The sequence below is a fragment of the Rhinoraja longicauda genome, chromosome 1 (genome assembly GCF_053455715.1).
Source record: "Rhinoraja longicauda isolate Sanriku21f chromosome 1, sRhiLon1.1, whole genome shotgun sequence".
Taxonomy (NCBI): Eukaryota; Metazoa; Chordata; class Chondrichthyes; order Rajiformes; family Arhynchobatidae; genus Rhinoraja; species Rhinoraja longicauda.
Window position 1 is genome coordinate 20422529 of NC_135953.1, and position 14958 is coordinate 20437486.

Below are 14958 nucleotides of genomic sequence, written 5' to 3' on the forward strand. Positions count from 1 at the left end.
GGAGAAAAAGGATAGGTGGCGTTTTGGGTCGGGACCTTTCTTCAGACCCTGACCCGACCCGTACATCACCCATCCTTTTTGTTCAGAGATGCTACCTGACCGTTGAATTATCCCAACACTTTGTGTCTGTTTTTGATTTGGAAGGATACGGGCCAAACATGGGCAGCTGGGACGAGTGCAGATGGGGCATATTGTTTGGTGTGGGCAAGTTGGGCTGCAGGCCTGTTTCCACGCTATATGACTCCATGACTCTCTGCGGCTCAGGCAACTTCTCTGGAGAGCATGGGTAGGTGACATTTAGGGTCTGGACCCTTCAGACGTTGCTGTTTCTTTTACATGTAGGTTAACTCTTTATTACTGTTTAGATTAGAGAGGGCGGCACGGTGGTGCAGCGGTAGAGATGCTGCCTTGCAGCGCCAGAGACCCGGGTCTAATCTTGACTGTGGGTGCTGTCTGCACGGAGTTTGTACGTTCTCCTCGTGACCTGCGTGGGTTTTCCCCTGGAGCTCAGGTTTCCTCCCACACTGCAAAGTTAATTGGCTGGGTAAATGTAAATGTAAAAATTGTCCCTAGTGGGTGTAGGATAGTGTTAATGTACGGGGATCGCTGGGCGGCACGGACTTGGTGGGCCGAAAAGGCCTGTTTCCGGCTGTATATATATGATATGATATGATAAGTACAGGTTTGCAGGTTAATTTTGCTTGGTAAGATTGAAAATCATCCCTAGTGTGTGTAGGATAGTGTTAATGTGCGGGGATCGCTGGTCGACACGGACTCGGTGGGGCGAAGGGCCTGTTTCCGCGCTGTATCTCCAGTGTAGAACTACTGTTCTTCATTGGGCTGTAGCCTGCATCTTGGAAATCTTCCAAGGCTCCTCACAGAGATGGGGCACAGCAATGTTTACCCAAGAGTAATAAAAGCCAATGATAATAAATCAAAGTTATGATCTTATTGGACAATTTAACAGCTGAGGCAAAGCAAACACGAGATCTATTCAGATGTTCCAGTGCGGGTGAGAAAGGTTTACTTTGGAAGTTCACCAACCAAACTGCAAAAGTACCCTCTTCCTCGGACAGTGCCATAAATAGTGGTCCTAGGTCCAGTGCCTCCCGGAAGGCCGCGGAAAAGCGGGTCGGGGTCGGAGTCCCGTGAGCCGACGGAGCCTGGGTTGGCGGAGCCGTGGCTGGGGCCTAGGTCGGCACCATGGAGCCATCCAGAGAGGACCTGGCGGCGATAGTGGAGATGGCGGTGCGGCGATCGATGTTGAGAACAGGCCACGTGGGGGTGAGGACACTGCTGCTGGGGAGGAGGAACTAAGAAGGACCCAGCATGGGGGGACCGCAGCGAGGGAGGGGGGGGGGGGAAGAACAGTGGAGTACCCGATGAGGAGGGGGGGGGGGTGGAGAACAAAGGTGGACCTGGCGTGGGGTACTTTGTAACTTTGTTGGTGCCCTCTATGTGGCGACCATCGCATACCTTGGGTATGCAAGCAAAGAACTTCACTGTGACTTGTCATATGTTATTTGAGTTGCTCATTCTGGTCACATGTGACAATAAAGTATTCATTCATTCAAATACCTTTTGATTAACCACTGAGAAAGGAAATGAGGAGGAATGTCTTTAGTCGGAGGGTGGTGAATCTGTGGAATTCATTGCCACAGACAGCAATGGAGGTCAAGGTATTGGGTATTTTTAAAGTGATGAGTTTGATCGATTTTTGATTAGAAAGGATAGGGGAGAGGGCAGGTGGGTTGGGTTAAGAGGGAAAGATAGATCGGCCATGATTAAGTGGCTGAGTAGACTTGATGGGCCAAATGGCCTAGTTCTTTTCCTATGTCCCATGAACATGAACTTCACCAAATCACTCACTTAGGGTGGCATGGTAGCATAGCGGAAGAGCTACTGCCTTACAGAGACCTGGGTTCGATCCTGACGATCGGTGCTGTCTGTACGGAGTTCGAACGTTCTCCCCATGATCTGCATGGGTTTTCTCCCAGAGATCTTCGGTTTCCTCCCACACTCCAAAGACGTACGGGTTTGTAAGTTAATTGGCTTGGTATAAATGTAAAATTGTCCTTAGTGTGTGTTGGGTAGTGTTAATGTGTGGGGATTACTGATCGGCGGGGCCGAAGGGCCTGTTTCCGCACTGTATCTCTAAACTAAATGAAACTAAACTAAATTAAACTAAACTCACCTAACTAAAATCACAGGCCTGCTGCCCGATAGACCAAATGCATTCAAGAGCGAGCTAGATAGAGCTCTTAAGGATAGCGGAGTCAGGGGGTATGGGGAGAAGGCAGGAACGGGGTACTGATTGTGGATGATCAGCCATGATCACATTGAATGGCGTTGCTGGCTCGAAGGGCTGAATGGCCTACTCCTGCACCTATTGTCTATAAATGATCTACTCAGGGAACAACTCTCCAGAAACAGCAACCTCTGATGCCTCAGTCATCATCACCAGTGATTCAGTCTAGCTGACCTCAGGAATGAGCAACCCAAGTACCAACAGCATGTCTCCGACGTTAACGTTCTGGACCAATACTTATTGCTTCTCATCTTCATTTCGGCTGCTCTAATTACACGTCGGTACTGCTCCGGCCAGCTTACAGACAAAAGTTTAAGGTTGAGGCATCAACGAAAATAAAAAGGCAACGGTGATCTGAGGTGGCTGAGGGTCTACTTCAGGACTGCCTTGATTTTTAATTTAGTTTAGTTTAGTTTAGAGATACAGTGTGGAAACAGGCCCTTCGGCCCACCGAGTCCGTGCCGACCAGCGATCCCCGCCCACTACACTATCCTACAGACACCAGGGAAACTGGAGTACCCGGGGAAAACCCACGCGGTCACGGGGAGAACGTGCAAACACCGCGCAGACAGCATCCGTAGTCAGGATCAAACCCGGGTCTCTGGCTCTGTGAGGCAGCAATTCTACTGCTGCGCCATCGTGCCGCCCTGCTTTATGCACTGCAGTATGTTCAAGACTGCTTCATCCAGCCAGAGTGAGTATACCTCAGCTGTGCAACCATAAGACACAGGAGCAGGGTTGGGCCATTCGGCCCATTGTGTCTACTCCACTATTCAATCGTGGCTGATCTATTTTTCCCTCTCAACGCTATTCTCTTTGCCTTCTCCCTGGAATCTTTGATGCCCTTACAAATCAAGAGCCTATTAATCTGCGCTTTTTAAAAAAATCAAAAATATTTATTCAAATATTAAAATAATATATACAATACAATAAAACCAAAACAGAACCCACCATCAGAATATTATACAAACAAATATACCAATTGAAACTATTATACAATTATATTACAATCTAGGATACATCCAATCCCTCGCGGTGCCCAGCGGTCCCGGAAATCCTCCAAGGTGCCCGTGGACAGCGCGTAGTCCCTCTCCAACACCACCCGGGCGCGGATGTAACCCCGGGAAAGGGGTAGGCAGCTGGCTCGGGTAGAGCTCTCTTCCGCCTGGCGCCGTGAGTCGCGGATGGCCAGCTTGGCTTAATCTGCGCTTTAGAGTCATTGAGTCTTACAGCATGGAGACAGGTCCTTTGGCCCAACTTGCCCACACCAACCAGCATGTCCCATCTACACTAGTCCCACCTACCTGCATTCGCCCCATATCCCTCTAAACCTGTCGACATCCTAGCCAGAGGAAACATCTCTTTCGTGGATCCCCCAACACTGATGTGTGATCCAGAGTGTGTGACGAATGGATGCAGTCGGCGTAATCACTCCTATCGGGCTCAAGGGCGTCGTTGCGGTGTCGGCCTTGCTTCTTCCAAGGCAGCAGACGGTCTTGGTTCGATCCTGACCTCGAGTGCTGTCTGTGCGGAGTTTGTGCGTTCTCCCCGTGACCACGTGGGTTTTCTCCGGGTGCTCCGGTATCCTCCCACGCTCCAAAGGCGTGCAGGTTTGTGGGTTAACTGGCTCAGTAATCAGCACAGGGTCGGCACTGGGCTGGGAGAATGCAGCAAGTAGCCCAGCAGGGCGTAGGGGAGCGGGTAGAGCAGAGGATGTCCTGGTTGGGTTGGTCTGGGGCTTGGCCAAGCTAGCCATTCATAGGTCACGGTGCCAGGCAGAAGAGGACTCTGCCCAAGCCAACTGCCTGCCCCTTCTCCGGGGTTATGTTCGCGCCAGGGTATCCCACAAAAAGGAACATGTCTTGTCCATGGGCAGCATGGGGGATTTCCGGGGCCACTGTGCACTGATGGAGGTTGAATGCATCGTAGATGAGGATTGGGATACAGTTATTTAATATTTAGCATTTAGAATATTTGGTAGTTTTAAAGATACAGCGCAGAAACAGGCCCTTCGTTCCACCAATTCCGCACCGACCAGTGATCGCCGCACATTTACTCTGCCCGACACACAACAGGGACAATTTTGCATCGTACCAAGCCAATTAACCTACAAACCTGTACGTCTTTAGAGTGTGGGAGGAAACCGAAAGATCTCGGAGAAAACACACGCAGGTCACGGGGAGAACGTACAAACTCCATACAGACGGGGCCCGTCGTCAGGATGGAACCCGGGTCTCCGGCGCTGAGGGGCAGCAACTCTACCGTTGCACCACCCGGTAAAGTTTGTATTTTTTAAAATCGAAACAAAACAAACAAACAAACAAACAGCAGCATGTGGTGCGTGTGGTGCGTGTGGTGCGTGTGATTCCAAGGTCGACACAAATTGAATCCCGACAAACTACTTATTTATGGAAGAAAAAGAGACTTGATCTTTGTCAAAAGGAAAATGGATCTTTGTCAAAAGGCCAATGGAATGTTGGCCTTCATAACAAGAGGAGTTGAGTATTGGAGCAAAGAGGTCCTTCTGCAGTTGTACAGGACCCTAGTGAGACCGCACCTGGAGTACTGTGTGCAATTTTGGTCTCCAAATATGAGGAAGGATATTCTTGCTATTGAGGGCGTGCAGCGTAGGTTTATTAGGTTAATTCCCGGCATGGCGGGACTGTCGTATGTTGAAAAACTGGAGCGACTAGGTTTGTATACACTGGAATTTAGAAGGATGAGAGGGGATCTTATCGAAACGTATAAAATTATTAAGGGGTTGGACACGTTAGAGGCAGGAAACATGTTCCCAATGTTGGGGGAGTCCAGAACCAGGGGCCACAGTTTAAGAATAAGGGGTAGGCCATTTAGAACAGAGATGAGGAAAAACTTTTTAGTCAGAGAGTTGTGAATCTGTGGAATTCTCTGCCTCAGAAGGCTGTGGAGGCCAATTCTCTGAATACATTCAAGAGAGAGCTAGATAGAGCTCTTAAGGATAGCGGAGTCAGGGGGTATGGGGAGAAAGCAGGAACGGAGCACTGATTGAGAATGATCACATTGAATGGCGGTGGTGGCTCGAAGGGCCGAATGGCCTACTCCTGCACCTATTGTCTATTGTCTATTGAGTCCACGATCACCAGCGATCCCTATCCTACACACACTAGGTCTCTGGAGTGTGGGAGAAAACCAGAGCACCCGGGAGAGGAATAGATCGGATAAACACACAGAGTATTTTGCTGAGAGTAGGAGAATCGAGAACCAGAGGACATAGGTTTAAAGTGAGGGGGGAAATATTTAATAGGAACCTTAGTGGCAACCTTTTTACAGAAAGGGTGATGGGTGTATGGGACGAGCTGTCGGTGGAGGTAAATGCGACAGGTACTATCACAATGTTTAAGAAACATTTAGACGAGTACATTGGAAATGCCAGGTTTAGAAGGATATGGACAATAGACAATAGACAATAGACAATAGGTGCAGGAGTAGGCCATTCAGCCCTTCGAGCCAGCACCGCCATTCAATGCGATCATGGCTGATCACTATCAATCAGTACCCCGTTCCTGCCTTCTCCCCATACCCCCTCACTCCGCTATCCTTAAGAGCTCTATCCAGCTCTCTCTTGAAAGCATCCAACGAACTGGCCTCCACTGCCTTCTGAGGCAGAGAATTCCACACCTTCACCACCCTCTGACTGAAAAAGTTCTTCCTCATCTCCGTTCTAAATGGCCTACCCCTTATTCTCAAACTGTGGCCCCTTGTTCTGGACTCCCCCAACATTGGGAACATGTTATCTGCCTCTAATGTGTCCAATCCCCTAATTATCTTATATGTTACAATAAGATCCCCCCTCATCCTTCTAAATTCCAGTGTATACAAGCCCAATCGCTCCAGCCTTTCAACATACGACAGTCCCGCCATTCCGGGAATTAATCTAGTGAACCTACGCTGCACGCCCTCCATAGCAAGAATATCCTTCCTCAAATTTGGAGACCAAAACTGCACACAGTACTCCAGGTGCGGTCTCACCAGGGCCCGGTACAACTGTAGAAGGACCTCTTTGCTCCTATACTCAACTCCTCTTGTTACGAAGGCCAACATTCCATTGGCTTTCTTCACTGCCTGCTGAACCTGCATGCTTCCTTTCATTGACTGATGCACTAGGACACCCAGATCTCGTTGAACTCCCCCTCCTCCTAACTTGACACCATTCAGATAATAATCTGCCTTTCTATTCTTACTTCCAAAGTGAATAACCTCACACTTATCTACATTAAACTGCATCTGCCATGTATCCGCCCACTCACACAACCTGTCCAGGTCACCCTGCAGCCTTATTGCATCTTCCTCACAATTCACACTACCCCCCAACTTAGTATCATCTGCAAATTTGCTAATGGTACTTTTAATCCCTTCGTCTAAGTCATTAATGTATATCGTAAATAGCTGGGGTCCCAGCACCGAACCTTGCGGTACCCCACTGGTCACTGCCTGGACCAAACACAGACATGGGGAGAAGGCAGGAGAATGAGGTTGAGAGGGAAAGATAGATTCAAGATTCAAGATTCAAGATTCAAGATTCAAGATAGCTTTATTGTCATCCAAATTGGACGAAACTCAGTCACCCACAGTCCAACAACAAAAGCATCAAAATAGGCATTAAAATTACACAACCCCCAAAACACACAAAAGAAACATCCATCAAGAAAACATCCATCACAATGAGTCTCCTCCAGTCCTCTCCTCACTGTGATGGAAGGCCACAATGTATTTCCCTTCTCCTGCCGTCTTCTCCCGCAGTCAGGTTGTTGTGGTTGCAGGCTGCGCCGGACGGTCCGCAGCGGCCCGAGCCTAAGGCGAGTCGCAGCCGCTCCTGCAGCCTCCGAAGACGGCCGGCTCCGCCGATGATAAGTCCGATCCGGGGCGGGCGAACACGCTGCTGCTGCCGCTGTTGCTGCACGTCGGGGCGGTCGTGGCTCCCGACATTGAAGCCCCCGCCCAGCAGAGAAATATCCCGCGGCATATCTTAGGCCGCGCCGGACGGTGAAATGTCCGCGACCCAAGCCCCGCGATCCGGGGCGGGCGAACACGCTGCCGCTGCCGGAGCTCCTGATGTCGGCATCCACGCGGCCCGAGCCTAAGGCAAGTCGCAGCCGCTCCCGCAGCCTCCGAAGACGGCCGGCTCCGCTGATGGTAAGTCCGATCCGCGGGCTCTGCGAACCGGAGTCCTGGAGGCCGACAGCTCCAGGAGTTGGGCCGATGGTAGGCCGCAGCAGGAACGGAGACACGGCCCAGAAAACAAAGGTCGGGTCTCCGTTCGGAAGGGACACATATTTACAATTTTACAGTTCCCCCCTCCCCCCCCACACCCACACATAGTACACAAACACAAAAACACCACATCACAACTACAATTAAGACAAAAAAACAACAAAAACACAAAGACAAATGGACCGCAGGTAAGCCGCAGCTGCTATGGCAGCGCCGCCATTTTGGAGATCAGCCATGGTTGAATGGCAGAGTAGACTCGATGGGTCACATGGTCTAATTCTACTCCTATCATTCACGAACTTATAAAATGCGACTAGTGTAGACAGGAGAATTTGGTCAGCATGGGCACGTTGGGCCAAAGGGCCTGTCTCCACACTGTATGACTCTATGAGTCCATGAGATTGGCAAAGGTCAGTGACTGCTCAGTAACCATGCCTGAAAAATGCACTAATCTCTTTGCATGTGCAAATGTAAAGCTCACATTTTGAGTCTGAGGCTCTCACAGCTAGATTATTTACCCTGAAGCCTCTGACAGGCTGCCCCCTGAGCTGCAACCAACAAGTTATGTTTTTAAAATGATTTGGCCTGGAGGTGAAACATTTGAAAATCATCCAATGAATCCACCGCTGAGAATCACTCCTCGGCATTCTGGCTTTGTCTTTCACCCAACCATAGCTCTATCCCTGATTTTGCTGCTTCTCCCTATCACCTGCCAAAGGGTGGAATTCTTTGCCACAGAAGGCTGTGGAAGCCAAGTCACTGGATATTTTTAAGGCAGAGATAGATAGATTCTTGATTAGTACGGGTGTCAGAGGTTGTGGGGAGAAGGCAGGAGAATGGGGTCAGGAGGGAGAGATAGATCAGCCATGATTGAATGGCGGAGTACACTTGATGGGCTGAATGGCCTAATTCTGCTCCTATTCCTTATGACCTTATCAACGATTACAGCAGGATCTTGAGGAATGGCTAATGGAGTTTACTGCAGATAAGTGCAAGGTATTGTATTTTGAGAAGGTCAAACCAGGGCAGAGCATTCACAGTGAATGGCAAGGCCTGGGGAATGTTGTAGAGCAGAGGGATCTAGGAGTAAAGGTACATAGTACCTTTAGTACATAGTGGGGGGAGTGGAGGAGAGAGGGGTAGTGAGGGAGGGGGGAGGGGAGTGGGGGTGGGGAGGGGGTATTGAGTGGGTGAGTGAGGGGGGAGGGAGGGCAGATGGAATGGGTGAGTGGGGGGGAAGGAGGTGGGGTGGAGTGTGTGAGGGGGGAGGGGGGGATGGAGTGGGTGAGAGGGGAGGGGGGGATGGAGTGGGGGGGTGGAGTGGATGAGTGGGGGAGGAGGGGAAGGAGGGGAGTGGGGGGGGAGCTTTGGGCCCAACGGATGGCTGCCGCATCCCCGCGTGCGCGGTTGGGGGAGGGTTGCCATTTTGTGTTCAACTCCGACCTCACGCTCGACGCCCGATTGGCCGGGTGCCCACGTGGGGGGGGAGCGCTGATGCTCCCCGCTCTGATTGGTCGTCGGAGGGAGTGCTACACCGATGCAGGAGAGGCTTCGGGTCCACGGCTCACTCTGGCTGCAGCGCTGGCGCCACGGGGCCGAGGTGAGTGGCTCCCTCTCCCCTTCTCTGTCCCCCCCTCGCCTGCCTACGGCCCCGGGAAACACTCCCCGCCTGGCAACGGGCTTCGTCAGTTGGAGAGGGTTGCCAGGCCCGCAGGATTGTCGGTTGGGGGAGGATTGACCCAGGAGAGGCCCACAGGAGAGATTTGAGCCCAACTCAAAATTTGAGCCCTTGGTCTAGTAGTAACCTAAACGTGGCTTCACAGGTAGATGGGGTGTTCATGAAGCCTACGGTATATTGGCCGTCATCAGTTAGGGTATTGAGTATAAAGGTGGGGACATTGTGTTACAGTCGTACAAGACGATGGTGAGGCCGCATTTGGAGTCCTGGGTTCAGTTTGTGGGCACCTTGCTAAAGGACAGATGTTATTAGGATGGAAAGAATGCAGAGAAAATCTACGAGGATTGTGCCAGGACACAAAGGCCTGAGCTACAGGGAAACGTTGGGCAGGCTAGGACTTTATTCCACGGAGCACAGGGGGCTGAGGGGTGATATTATAAAGATGTATAAAATCATAAGGGGAATAGATAGGGTACACAGGGTAGGGTTATTGAAAACCACAGAACATAGGTTTAAGGTGAGAGGGGCAAGATTTAATAAGAAACTGAGAGGGCTACTTTTTCGCTCAGAGGGTGGTGGATACATGGAACTTGCTTTAGTTTAGTTTAGTTTTGAAATAAGGCGCGGAAACAGGCCCTTCGGCCCACCGAGTCCACGCCGACCTGCACTTCCCACACATTTACACAGACTAGGGACAATTTACAATTATACCAAGCCAATTAGCCTACAAACTTGTCTTTGGAGTGTGGGAGGAAACTGTAGATCTCGGAGAAAAACCCACGCAGGTCACGCAGAGAACGGGCCAAACTCCGTACAGTCAAGCTCCGGTAGTCAGGATCGAACCTGGGTCTCGGGCGCTACAAGGCAGCAACACTACCGCTGCGCCACCAGAGGAGGTAGTTGAGGCAGCTATTATAGTATAGCATTTAAAAGACACCTGGACGGGTACATGGATAAGAAAGGATCAGAACGACTGCAAACAGGTGATCGATGGTCAGAGTGGATTTGGTGGGCTGAAGGTCCTGTTTCCAGGCTGCGTCTGGAAACCAAACATTAGGTGGGTAATCAAGAATGGCTGGGAGGGTTGCCTCATATGTGTGAGAGGAGCGGTGAAAGCAGATACACCGGCAACATTTCAAAGGCAGTTAGTCCGTGAGGGAATAATAAAATCGGACAAGGTGCAGACAGAGGTGTGATTTCATTTGAAATCGTGATCAGCGTAGATTTGAGGGCCGAAGGGCCAGTTCCTATGTGGCACAGTTCGAGGTACTAGAATAAAGGCTTGGATGGAGTGGATGCGGAGAGGATGTTTCCACGAGTGGGAGAGTCTAGGACCTGAGGTCATAGCCTCAGAATTAAAGGACGTTCTTTTCGGAAGGAAATTAGGAGAAATTTCTTAAGTCAGAGGGTGGTGAATCTGTGGAATCCTTTGCCACAGAAGGCTGTGGAGGCCACGTCAGTGGATATTTTTAAAGCAGATATTAGATAGATTATTGATTAGTACATGTGTTAGCGGTTTTGGGGAGGAGGCAGAAGAATGAGGTTGAGGGAGAGATAGATCGGCCTTGGTACAATAAAGAAACCATTAAACCATTGACCCATTGGTCCAAATGGGCAATTTGTTGTTGTAGGACAAGATACCCAGAGCAACTGAAGGGGGCATTCCCCATCATGACCAGTGATTCTAAGCAGTGATGAACAATAAGAACATTTAAAAGACACTTGGATAAGCAGGAGAAGGCAGGAGAATGGGGCTGAGAGAGAAAAACAGATCAGCCATGATCGAATGGTGGAGCGGACTCTATGGGCCAAATGGCCCAACTCTGCCCCAATGTCTTATGACCTTATAGGAAAGGCTTAGAGGGATCTGGGCCAAACACGGGCAATCGGGACAAGTTTAGATGGGGCACATGTAAGAAGGCACTGCAGATGCTGGTTTACACCGAAGATAGACACAAAATGCTGGAGTAACTCAGCAGGTCAGGCAGCATCTCTGGAGAAAAGGAATAGGTGACGTTTCAGGTCGAGACCCTTCTTCAGACTGAGAGTCAGGGGAGACTTCAAGTAAATATTAATTTCTCTAACTTCAAGTAAATATTGATTTCTCTAGCTTGCAAGTAACCCTTGCATCCCCTCTCTCTCTATCCCTCCCCCACCGAGTCGACGTACTAGTTTCACTGTCGTCCTGCTGTGCCACCTTCTCTGCAGACAACAGTGGACCATCGCGGGCTCCACCTTTCCTTGATCATCGTTGCCGGCTTTGATCTGTCTTTTTGCATATCTTTCATTCATCTGTTCCATGTACCGTTTCATATCTCATGGTTCCCTCTCCCCTGACTCTCAGTCTGAAGAAGAGTCACGACCCGAAAACGTCACCCATTCCTTTTCTCCAGAGATGTTTGCCTAACCCTCTGTGTTACCCCAACTTTTTGGGTCATAGAAACATAGAAACATAGAAAATAGGTGCAGGAGTAGGCCATTCGGCCCTTCGAGCCTGCACCGCCATTCAATATGATCATGGCTGATCATCCAGCTCAGTAACCTGTACCTGCCTTCTCTCCATACCCCCTGATCCCTTTAACCACAAGGGCCACATCTAACTCCCTCTTAAATATAGCCAATGAACTGGCCTCAACTACCTTCTGTGGCAGTGAATTCCACAGACTCACCACTCTCTGTGTGAAGAAATGTTTTCTCATCTCGGTCCTAAAAGACTTCCCCCTTATCCTTAAGCTGTGACCCCTGATTCTGGACTTCCCCAACATCGGGAACAATCTTCCCGCATCTAGCCTGTCCAACCCCTTAAGAATTTTATATGTTTCAATAAGATCCCCCCTCAGTCTTCTAAATTCCAGCGAGTACAAGCCGAGTCTATCCAGTCTTTCTTCATATGAAAGTCCTGCCATCCCAGGGATCAATCTGGTGAACCTTCTCTGTACTCCCTCTAAGGCAAGAACGTCTTTCCTCAGATTAGGCTAGAATGTCTTTCCTCAGATTAGGTCTTACATGATGCATCTTGGTCGGCATAGACGGGTTGGGCCGAATGGCCTGTTTCCACGCTGTATGGCTCTTTGATTGAGAGGGGTGGGTACCAAAAACAAGACCATTGGCCGTGGGGAAAGCTAGTTCTCAGTGAGCTAATTCGGAGTATACCGTGGGCAGAATCATGCAAACAGCTGCCGTACCATCAATTGATTCCTCAAAGAGGTACAACATTTTATCTCGTATCGTATGCCCAGGGCTGTGTGGTTCCCTTTTGTCAGAGGGGGGTTGTGCTGAATGTTGACAAATAGCAAATGTTTGCCGACTTTGCTTTGTGATGAACCCTGCTGATTAGTCTGATTTGCAATTAGATTGCCTCTCCCAGTACAAATCTCTCCAGCAGGAACGCACCATCAGTGTTTGCTCGCGCCCTGCATCCTTACGGCAGACGTACACTTCACACAAGGTGTTCACACTGTGATAAAGATGTCGTCATCGGTAATGGGAGCAACATTGCAGTTATTCCAGGGGAATAAAGCTGTAAAAAGCTGAGCCTTGGGCTGCTGCCCTCTTCCAATACCATGGCAGATATGTATTACAAACACCTTTTTGTTGAAAGGCTACAGGCAGGTCACTCACATCAGCAACATGTTGACTAGTTGTCAAACACTGTCATCACCAGAAAAAAATTGGATTTAAAATAAATGAACATCATATAACGTGTGAAGTGTTTCAACGTTGAACGTGGTGACTCTTTGTGCACTGCCTGGGTGAGGTCCGCTGTATAATATCACTGGATCGTATGCACAAAAACAAAGAATTGTGGTGGCATGGTGGCACGGTGGCGCAGCGGTAGAGTTACTGCCTTACAGCGCCAGAGACCCGGTTCGATCCAGACTATGGGCGCTGTCTGTACGGAGTTGTGTAGGAAAATAACTGCAGATGCTGGTACAAATCGAAGGTATCACAAAAAGCTAGAGTAACTCAGCGGGTCAGGCAGCATCTCAGGAGAGATGGAATGGGTGACGTTTCGGGTCGAGACCCTTCTTCAGACTGATGTCAGGGGAGAGGGGCGGGACAAAGAAAGGATGTAGTTGGAGACAGGAAGACAGTGGGAGAATTGGGAAGGGGGAGGGGAAAGAGAGGGACAGGGGAGCTATATAAAGTTAAAGAAATTAATGTTCATACCGCTGGGGTGTAAGCTGCCCAAGTGAAATATGAGGTGCTGTTCCTCCAATTACGGAGTTTGTACGTTCTCCCCGTGACCTGCATGGGTTTTCTCCGGGATCTCCGGTTTCCTCCTACACTTCAGACGTACAGGTTTGTCGGTTATTTGGCTTCAATAAAATTGCATACTGTCCCTAATGTGTGTATAGGATAGTGTTGGTGTTTGAGGAGCGCTGACTCGGTGGGCAGAAGTGCCTGTTTCCGCGGTGTAACTCTAAACTAAACCAAACTAAATTTTCACTGTACTTAGGCACATGTGGAAATAAAGTATCATCGAATCATTGAATTGAAACGCTGTTCCGGTCATTGGGAACAATTGACGTTGCCACCCCACACTGGAACGTCGCCCGGATTGTGTGCACTGCTGCAATACTGGGGCACCCCTTCGCAATCTGAGGCAGCAAAGCATGAAACTTGCATTTCAAAAGTGCCTTTCATATCCTCAGGGTATATCGAAGCACTTTGCATTCAATGTTGTAGCATTTTTAAAGGGTGGACAGTGTTGTAAATTCGGAAACACAGCAACCAGAACCTCCAGCCTCTCGATCCAACTCACAACCTCAAAGAGATCATATCTCTTTCGGAATTAGGGTGGCACGGTGGCGCAACGATAAAGAAACCTGAAGAAGGGCTTCAATATCGGGAGCCCCGACCGCCCCGACGTGGCAACTCCAACAGCCTGACCGCGGGACAAGACAGCAGGGAAGAGAAAAAGACATTCTGGCCTTCCATCACAGTGAGGAGGGACTGGAGGAGACTCACTGTGATGGATGTTTCTTTTTGTTTGGTGTTAGTTGTGATTGTATGTGTTATTGCATTTTTATTGATTAATCTTATTGGTCTTATTGTTCAACTGCGGGTAATGTTTCATTTTACTACACATTTATGTGTATGTAACAAATAAACGACTATTGACTATTGACTATTGACTATTGACCCGAAACGTCACCCATTCCTTCTCTCCAGAGATGCTGCCTGGCCCGCTGAGTTGCTCCAGCATTTTGTGTCCATCTTCGATCTAAACCAACATCTGCAGTTCTTTCCTACGCACTCATAAAGTTGCAGCCTTACAGCGCCATAGACCAGGGTTTGATCCTGACTACGGGTGCTGTCTGTGCAGAGTCTGTCTGTATGTTCCACCTGTGGTCACTGGGGTTTTCTCCGGCTGCTCCGGTTTCCTCCCACACTCCACAGACGTAAAGGTTTGTAGGTTAATTGGCTTTAGGTAAGTTTTTTAAATTGTCCCTAGTGTGTGTAGGGTAGTGTAAGAAGTGATCGCTGGTCGGCGCGGACACGGTGGGTCGAAGGAACTGTTTCCGCGGTGTATTTCCAAAATCTAAAATCTAAATAAAATTCCAATAATACAAACCAATCTTACACTCTGTCTAAAGGATTCATTTTCATTAAAATTAAATTATATTCCGCCACTTACATATTTTTACATCTGTCATTTGAAACTAGTTATTTGTCTATTTTAATTTTAAACCTGATGATATAATGATCATTGTTTTCC